The following is a 10,463-nucleotide window of genomic DNA, read 5'->3' as shown; positions in this document are numbered from 1 at the left end:
GCGTCTCCAATGAAAGTTATTGGAGACGCGTAAAATCGTGTCTCCAATGACACAACATCAGTGACACAAATTTGCAGACGATAAAAGATTTCGTCTCCAATGAGCTTCTATCCGCATCTGCAATTAGGCTTTCTGTGCGAATGGAGGAATTGCTGGGCATGGGAGGACCAAGGGTCTAAATAGACCTAGGGAATTTAGTCCTGGTTGGTGGCTCGAACCATGACCAATGGGCCGTAGGCCCTTTAGTCTTGGTTGTAGCCACTAACCGAGACAAATGAGTGATTTTTAGTCCTAGTTAGTAGTTCCAACCGGGACTATAAATATGCTGCTTCCCAGCCACCTAGCTAGCTGTTGGATCCGGGACTAAAGAATTCGTTAGTCCCTAGCCCAACAACAGCGGAGACTAATGTCAAAGATCAAATACCATTTCTGTCCTAGACAAAAGGTACTTATCAACAATAGAAAATGACATCTATCTGAACATTACGGGCAACTTTGTTAATTTGTCCAGAATATGGTTGCGGTCGTGTGTTAGTCGCGTTTTTATGTTTAAAAATGACATGGAGTTAACACTGGTTTTGTGTTTCATTTATTTGACAGCTGACCACATGGTTCACTGGCCAAGTGGTTCACCAGCCGTCACCTAACCTTCCATCTTCTATTATCTAATGCTCTTCTGCCCGTGTCGCCTTGATAGCCAAGGAACCGGCTGTAACTGTAACGAAGCTTCCATAGAATATTGGAACGCACCACAAGACGAATAATGAGCCAGGTATATATATGTTCATTCCGTGACGCGCAAGTCCACTATCCTATAAGATTGCAGCCGTCCCGGTCAAATTCGCACCTCCGGCGAAGTTAGCGTCGCTAAGGTTGCTCGACGCTATGGGCAAGGGGTCCCTGATGCTGCCGTCCGTCCCCGCGGACGAGTATGTGCGGCCGCCCCCGCGGCCATTGGTGCCGGTGGCGTACGACAAGCCGGCATCCCATCCTCAGCAGGTGCCCGCTTCGTTTCCGACGTATCTTTGAAGCCAGTGCTCGGTAGTCCTAGGTTGTATTATTACAAGATGTTCTCTTCTCCAACAGGTGCACATTTCAGCTGTGGGTGCGCACCACATGGGGATTACCTGGGTCACCGACGACCGGAGCGCGCCGTCCGTGGTGGAGTACGGGACAGCTCCGGGGAAGTACGGTGCTGCTGCCGAGGCTGGCTACCTCACCACATACCAGTTCTTGTCGTACACGTCCGGCGCCATACACCGCGCCACCATCGGCCCGCTGGAGCCGGGCACGACCTACTACTACCGGTGCGGCGAGGCTGGCGACGAGTTCAGCCTCCGGACAGCCCCGGCCACCCTGCCCATCGAGTTCGTCATCATAGGTGACGTCGGGCAGACGGAGTGGACGGCGTCGACGCTGTCCCAGGTCGGCGCCGCGGCCTACGACATGCTACTGCTCCCCGGCGACCTCTCCTACGCCGACTGGAGGCCGCCGCTTTGGGACTCGTGGGGGCGGCTGGTGCAGCCGCTGGCGAGCGCGCGGCCGTGGATGGTGACGGAGGGGAACCACGAGAGGGAGACGCTGCGCGAGCCCGACAAGCCGCCGCGGCGCTTCGTGGCCTACGACGCGCGGTGGCGCATGCCGCACGAGGAGAGCGGCTCACCCTCAAACCTCTACTACTCCTTCGACACGGCAGGCGGCGCGGCGCACGTCGTGATGCTGGGCTCCTACGCCGAGTTCGAGGAGGGGTCGGAGCAGCACGCGTGGCTGCGGAGGGACCTGGCCGCGGTGGACCGGCGCCGGACACCGTGGCTGCTGGTGCTCATGCACGTGCCGTGGTACAACACGAACTACGCGCACCAGGCCGAGGCCGAGGGCATGCGCCGGGCCATGGAGCCCCTGCTCTTCGAGGCGCGCGTCGACGTCGTCATCGAGGGCCCACGTCCATGCCTACGAGCGCTTTGTAAGTAGCAGCTGCACGCCTGCACGTCACACCGTTTTATTCCAACCATTGTCCGGTGGGTGCATTCAGTTTGATAACTTGATCCCTGTCAAAGGAGTTTTTGAACTAATCTGAATTTGCCGTTTTGTTGCCATTGATCTGTGTTACACAGACGAGGATTTTTGACAAGGAGGCGCACAGCCAGGGACCTGTGTACATTACCATTGGCGACGCAGGCAACAGTAGAGCTCACAAGTATCTACCTACCATGACCAGAAGAGCTCTCTGAAAACCATTAGAGTGTGATGCATAACTCAATATGAAACACTAACAGTATAATACTTTTCTTCTGAAGATTCATCGGTGACCATAAGTTGGGACACTTGTCGGTGTGCCGGGAGGAAAGCTTCGGGCACGGGAGGCTGAGGATTGTGGACGCGAGGAGAGCCCTCTGGACGTGGCGCCGTAACGACGATGTGGATGCAACCATCAGCGACCAGGTCTGGCTGGAGAGTCTGGCCGACCTAAAAGGATGAGGTCCTTGCAATAACAAAGCTGAACGATGACGATCGGTTGCCGTTGCCGTAGCTAGGCACAACGATTTGGCATGCGTGCGAGGAAGTGTTTGGGTGGGTCTTGTAGTCTCTGATCAAGAATCAAGATGGCAGCACAGCATAGTAGTAGTCCTCAGATCATAGATATGATCTGAAAGCCAAGCACAAAACATGCATATCTTTAAAGACTGAAACCGCGTCGCGGTACAGAAAAATTATTGCACCACGTCATCATAGCTTTGACAGCCGTCGGATTGGGACTGCATATTACTAGAAACGTCGGATCAAGATCCCGTGACGTCAACTGCTGCTGGCCTGGTCCGGACTCATCTGGATTCTTCGTTAGCTAGCTCAACACCGGTACCGCACTCCAAGGAAGACTGCACGCCCGAGCACCTTTGCCGTGTTTGGTTACAGGTCTTGTCAAGATTTCACAAAACAACGAATTTTCGCATGGAGTACTAAATGAAGTCTATTTGCAAAACTTTTTAAAGAATGGGTGTAAAGTTTCAAGACGAATCTAATGAGCCAAGTTTCATCATAATTGGCTACAGTGATGCTACAGTGACCGCGCTCAATCATCCTCTAATCGTGCGGTCAAAGGCTTCATTAGCTAGAGCAACTGCTACAGTACTATAGTTGTGGAGGTAATTTTGTAATTAGACTTTATTTAATAACCCTAATTAGTGGTCAAAGCATTGTTTCTCTCTCATCAAAATATTTTCACCCCTCACCCAAACATGGCCCTTGCCTATCCTCTCCGTTCCATCCCAACCGGCCAGATGAGTCCGACCGAGCAACTTGCGGCGCCACTGCTCGCCCTCCGTTCCATCCCAACCGGCCAGCCCTGCCACCGAGCTTCTTCGCCTGCCTTGTCATTGCTCGTACATCGGCGACTCCCGCACCCTCCAATCCGCCCTCGTCTTTCAGCTAACCGACCTGATTGACCAAGAAGCAAGAATGATAGTTTCTCAGACGCAAAGATGCTGTAAGATGAAATGCAGACATGTAATGTCGCTTGATTGCTTCAATATTACCCGGCCTCAATTCTTTTAATGGCTTACCTCTGCAGTTCACCAAAATCAAAACATCCGATTGCGTAGAGAACAGTACGAAAGTACCCTTCCTTGAATCTTTGTATTAAGAGGAACCCATCCTTGATTGTTAAACGTCGATCAGAAATTTTGGCCTTAAAGCGATCATAGCAACGTACTCATCCATTCTGACCAGTGATCCCTGCTGCTGTTTTGTCACAAAAATGATCTTGATATATAACTATTGTTCCTCAAATGAGCATGTAGTGCCCCAACCAAAACCGACTCCCTGTGAATGAGCACGTAGAGGCTTCAAAAGACAATAGTCAGTGAATATGCGGGACTTGAACAAGTGTGAAATACTTGAAGCTGCTTGGCACCAACTCTCTGTTTGTTGCGGCAATAATTTTTTTTAAGTAAATGTTGCAGCAATAATAATAACGACTGCATTGACCCTCCACCTAGGCACACTACCCTTTTCCCAAAAATGAGCATGTAGAGCACAGACTGATTTACAATGGGAGTAAATTAAGGCATCTAGGCTATGAATGTTCAAGTCCATATCCCTGCATTGGTATGCTTCACTTCGTTTATTGTAAAAGGTATAAATTCACCTGACTAGCAGGGGCATATTTTGCGCGGCGTCGCCGCGAACTGTTCTAGTCCATACATGAAATATATATATACTACCTCGATCTTTCAGTCTTTTAGTTTCTAAACTAATTAATTTTTGTTTTCCTAAATGTCACATTTAATTAAGAACCAAAGGAGAACAAGAATGAACAGGGAAAATTTAATGAATATGTCATTATTGTCTATAAATAGTGAAGGTGAAAGTTTGGTTGCATGCAGCATATCAATCATCAACAAAACTAAATGATTCCATCATCCCTGAATATTGATAGGTTTGAACTTTTTTAGATAGATTAACGGAAGGGATGAAAAGATAATTTTGCCTTCATTACCCCGCCCTGCTAAACAAGGACAGTTAAAGAAGGTTTATTGACAGACCAGAAAATATAAATTGAGAGAGCTCTTGGTTTTAGCTTAATGCAACAGAAATAACAATCAAGACACCACCAATGCAACTCCCGTGACCTCCTCTTCTCTTCCGATGAGTACCTCTTCCCCAGATATGAATCAAGCTCCTATCAGCCCTTTGTTATGTGTTAAGGTTTTTGTTTCGGGTTAGGTTTAAGGGTTTTGGGTTGGATAGGAGATTTGTAGATGTGGGATTTAAATGGATGGCAACGAGAGGATTGCAAACCGGTTGTGGTGCTATTTCGGCACTGCCCACTGAGGTGGTGGAACAGCCCGGTGAACTCGTGATGGTAGGCAGTGGGCATATGGTCCGGAGGTGGATGCGGAGGGCATGCCAATGAGGTGGATGCGGCGTGGGGCAAAGTAATATGATTCACCGATGGACGAACGAATAAGTGGAACAAGATGAGACGAGGGGGTGCATCTTTGTATTGTTCATTTTTTGGGTATGGCCAGACCATAATAAGGCACTAATCAGTGGGTGCGTGGTTGGGCGTGGGGGAGGGGGGCGTCGGTGTGCTAGTACCGCACGCACGGCAAGGGCGGCGGCCGAGAGAGAGGGAGGGGCGGCGGCTAGGGAGGTGGCGTAGCTCTCTCGTGGTCGCCCCCCTAGCCCCTCCCTCGTATATATAGGGCGTACTAATGTGCTTCTATCTCATAGGCCCATTAGTAACCCTAATCCCTCTTGGATCAATATCCTGTTGGGCCTTTAAACCACCTTTGTGATAGCTCGACCATTCTCTCGATCTAATAGTGGATTCTAATTATAACTAACCTTTAGTCATCATGATTAACTCTTTAATCACTTTGGCATGGCCATGCACTTTCAAATCCAACTATCTCGAGGGGCCAGAGATATCTCTCCCGTTATCTAGGAGGGGCAAATTCCATCTTGATCTGCTCACATCCCATTCCATGTTTCATGACACACCTGTAAGCTACTTTTGTAACTACCCAGTCACGGAGTAGCGTTTAGTAGCTCCAAGATGCACCACTACATACAGTGAGAAACAATGGCAATCTCAGGTCTAAGGATCCAGTAGGTATAACACTCAAGAACAACTGATGGCACATACAAAATAACAATCCCAACATTGTCTTGGAGTGGGTCAATCCAACACCATGTTCACCAACATGTGTCCACATCATTAATCCGATATCTCCATATCCATGATCCGTGAAACATGATCATCAATTAATGCATGTGCTAGTCTCAATGTCGTTGTTGTCCCACACAACGACATAAACTAGGGATAATTTAGAGTCATATCATTGTCAACAAAGAGTTTCACGAACAAGTCACATACTTGATAATCAATGTAAAAATAATCATCCATGGAACAAATAACAATTATTTATCATTACATAAACATACTCATGACACAAAATCTCCCACACACTAGAATCACTGATGTAAGTATCTAATACCCATAGATCTCATGTGCGCCTCATGCTTTGGTTGTGGGAGAGGCTTCGTCAACGGATCAGCAACGTTTGAATCCGTGTGCACCTTGCAAACCTTCACATCACCTCTCTCAACAAAGTTACGGATGAGGTGATACTTCCGCAGTATATGTCTGGACTTCTTAGTTGTTCTAGGCTCATTTGCTAGTGCAACGACACCACTATTATCACAATAGAGGTCCACTGGACTGGACGCACTAGGAACAACACCCAAGTCAGAAACAAACTTTCTGATCCAAACATCTTCTTTTGCAGCTTCAGAAGCTGCAATATACTCGGCCTCTGTCGTCGAATCAGCCATCGTATCTTGCTTGGAACTCTTCCAGCTCACTGCCCCACCATTGAGGCAGAAAACAAAACCGGATTGCGATTTGGAGTCATCTTTGTCTGTTTGAAAACTAGCATCGGTGTAACCCTTTACAAGGAGCTCATCCTCGCCTCCAAATATTAGGAACATATCCTTAGTTCTTCTCAAGTACTTAAGGATACTCTTTACAATTGTTCAGTGAGCTTCACCGAAATCTGACTGATACCTGCTCGTAACACTTAGAGCAAAGGAAACATCTGGGCGCGTGCAAAGCATAGCATACATGATCGACCCTATGGCTGAAGCATAAGGAATCGTACTCATCCTCTTTTGCTCATCAGGTGTCGTAGCACACTGACTCTTGCTTAGAGCAATGCCATGTGACATTGGCAAGAAACCTTTCTTGGAATCTTGCATATTGAACCGATTCAATATCTTGTCAATGTATGTGTCTTGGCTTAATCCAATTAGCCTTTTTGATCTATCTCTATAGATCCTAATACCCAGAATGTAAGCCGCCTCTCCTAAATCCTTCATCGAAAAACTCCTTTTCAATGAGGTTTTAACGACTTCAAGCATTGGAATATCATTTCCAATCAATAATATGTCATCCACATATAGGACCAGAAACACAAGTGCGCTCCCACTAGCCTTTTTGTAAACACAAGGCTCATCTTCATTCTTGATGAAACCAAACCCTTTGACAACTTCATCAAAACGAATATTCCAACTCTGAGATGCTTGCTTCAATCCATAGATGGACCTCTGAAGCTTACATATTTTTCCAGCATTTTTAGGATCAACAAAACCTTCAAGCTGTGTCATATACACATCCTCACTTAGATGTCCATTAAGAAAAGCGGTTTTGACATCCATTTGCCATATCTCATAGTCATAATATGCGGCAATTGCTATGAGAATCCGAATAGACTTTAGCATTGCGACGGGCGAAAAGGTTTCCTCATAGTCAACACCTTGAATTTGTCGGAAACCTTTCGCCACCAATCGTGCCTTATAGATGTGAACATTTCCATCCATGTCTAATTTTTTCTTAAAAATCCACTTACAGTCGACAGGTCTTACACTATCAATCTGATCGACCAAGTTCCAAACTTGATTATCATGCATGGATTTTAACTCGGATTCCATGGCTTCAAGCCATTTGTCGGAGTCGGGTCCCATCATTGCTTCTTTGTAGGTCAAGGGCTCATCATTTTCCATCAATAATACGTGGCGCTCCTCCGTAATAAGGAGGTTGAGCTTGTCAGTAGCGCGATGTGCCCTTATAGACCTTCGTGGGGCTAGTGCCTCAACTACGGGTTGTGCAACATCTTGCACATCCCGTGGATCTTCAGTAGGTGCTGAAACAGTTTCGGGTGTTTCCTGAATTTCTTCAAGTTGCACCTTGCTCCCACTAAATCATTTTGAGAGAAACTCCTTTTCTAAGAAAACACCATTGCGAGCGACAAACACTTTGCCTTCCGCCTTATTGTAAAAATAATATCCTTTGGTTTCCCTAGGATACCCCACAAAGAAACATTTGTCTGACTTTGGAGTGAGTTTATCTGACATCAAACGTTTGACATAAGCCTCACATCCCCAAACTTTGAGAAAAGATAATCCGGGACGCTTCCCAGTCCATATCTCATATGGTGTCTTCTCAACAGACTTACTTGGAACCCTATTCAGTGTGAACGCAGCAGTTTCAAGAGCGTAACACCAAAATGACAATGGAAGATCAGCTTGGCTCATCATGGACCTAACCATGTCCAACAAGGTTCGGTTCCTCCGTTCGGATACCCCATTCCATTGAGGTGTTCCGGGCGGAGTTAGCTACGGAATAATTCCACATTGCTTCAAATAATCACCAAATTCAAGACTCAAATATTCTCCTCCACGATCAGATCGCGGAAATTTAATTGTCTTGCCTAATTGATTTTGTACTTCATTCTGAAATTCTTTGAACTTTTCAAACAATTCAGACTTGTGCCTCATTAAGTAGATATAGCCATATCTACTAAAGTCATCAGTGAAAGTAATGAAGTACTGAAAATCACCTCTGGCTATTGAGCTCATTGCTCCACATACATCGGTATGTACAAGTCCCAACAAGTCACTCGCCCTCTCACTATGACCAGTGAAAGATGCTTTGGTCATCTTTCCAAGCAAACAAGACTCACATGTGTCAAATGATTTAAAATCAAATGAGCTTAACAATCCATCTTTATGGAGTTGTTCAATGCGTTTCTCATTTATATGACCTAAGCGACAATGCCAAATAAAAGTGGGATTCAAATCATTTGGTCTAAGCCTCTTAGTATTAATGTTACAGACAGATTTATCCTCAAGATCAAGAACATATAATCCATTCACCAATGGACAATGAGCATAAAAAATACCATTGCAAAAGATAGAACAACATTTGTTCTCTGTTGCAATCTTAAAATCACCAACTTCTTCCAAACATGAAGAAGAAATAATGTTCTTGCTCAAAGCAGGAATGCAATAACAATTATTTAATTCCAAAACTAATCCGGAGGGTAGAGACAAGTGGTAGGTGCCGACCGCCAACACCGCAACCTTTGCGCCATTGCCGACACGAACGTCCAACTCGCCTCTTGCAAATCTTATAGTCTCTCTTAGACCCTGCAACGATTTGCAAGTGTGAATCATCGATCTAGTATCAAATACCCATGATTCACTAGAAGATAATGCAATATTTATTTCTATAACATTTATACCTGAAGTGGAAGTCTCACTTCCCTTCTTCTTCTTTTCTTCCAAGTACTTCTTGCAGTTACTAGACCAATGTCCCTTTTCATGACAGTGGAAGCATTCATTTTCAGAAGTAGGGCCAGATTTGGCCTTAGGTGCTGGCTTTAGCTTAGAGCCCGAGGACTCACCACCGGAACTCTTTTCCTTGCCTTTACCTTTGGGATTAGGAGGCGTCCAACGCTTCCTCTTTTTGTTCCCCTTCTGAATCATCATCATATGATTGGGATTCTTTTTAATGCTCTCCTCTGCTGTCTTTAGCATCCCATGCAACTCACTCAATGTTTTATCCAGGCCATTCATCTGAAAGTTCATGATAAAAGGCTCATAGCTCGCCGGGAGCGACTGGAGAATAACATCAGTAGCCAAGTCTTGGTGAAGTTCAGAACCAAGTCTGTCCAAAGTCTCAATGTAACCAATCATTTTGATCACATGAGGACTGACTGGGCTACCTTCTGCCAGCTTGCACGCAAACAAGGACTTTGAGATATTGAATCTCTCAGTCCTGGCTTGGTTCTGAAACATCCCACGCAGCCCCTCGATTATGGTATAAGCATCCGCATGCTCATACTGCTTCTGCAGATCAGGGGACATGGTGGCGAGCATCAGACAGCTGACATCAAGTGAGTCATTGCAGTGCTTCTCATAAGCTCTGCGATCAGCAGCAGTTGCATTGTCAGGGAGATCATCAGGATATGGCTGCTCAAGAACATACTCCTTTTTCTCTTGCCTGAGAACAATTCTCAGGTTACGGTACCAATCAATAAAGTTTGTTCCATTCAACTTTTCTTTCTCAAGAACAGATCGCAAATTGAAAGCGGAATTGTTACTGGCAGACATGATCTACAACATTAAAGTAAAGCAAGATTTCAGCACTAATTTTATGTAAAGACTTTCATTAACTGATTTAACAAAAGACAACCTACTATATCAAAGTCATCTTCCCTCTAATGACATATAGTGGTTCAAGATCCATAATCACTAAAATTCTAGTGAGCTTTAGCATCACGGCTAGAAAAGTAGTGATATAGGTAAGTAACAAATTACTAATCGCATCTCTATGCGACTCTTGTTTGTTGGGTGGCATCCAATGCCCCGGCCCCAACCCTATGCCTTAAAGCCCAAAACTGTTTTGATAGCTTTGCTGAGTAAACCAATACTATGCTTGTGAATGTCCGACATCCACCCTATACAAAAGTGATAGCTGAGGGTACTCTACTTTGGTAAACCTACCACACAACGATCAAAATTTATAGGTGCAGCTATTGGGAAAAGGCATCAAAACTCAACCTTTTCTGAGGGAAGCTATTCTATCATGATTAAAGCATCCACCATATGTAAAAGCATGA

At 45.6% G+C, this 10,463-nt stretch overlaps 1 pseudogene; it reads left to right on the top strand.

Annotated features, from left to right (window-relative positions):
- Positions 1-840: 840 nt before the first annotated feature.
- On the top strand, positions 841-2,946 carry LOC120644257 (annotated as a pseudogene).
- Positions 2,947-10,463: the final 7,517 nt, after the last annotated feature.

The sequence above is a fragment of the Panicum virgatum genome, chromosome 8K (genome assembly GCF_016808335.1).
Source record: "Panicum virgatum strain AP13 chromosome 8K, P.virgatum_v5, whole genome shotgun sequence".
In the NCBI taxonomy this organism is placed as follows: domain Eukaryota; kingdom Viridiplantae; phylum Streptophyta; class Magnoliopsida; order Poales; family Poaceae; genus Panicum; species Panicum virgatum.
Note: the sequence above shows the minus strand (reverse complement) of the source record. Positions and strands in the feature narration are given on the sequence as shown.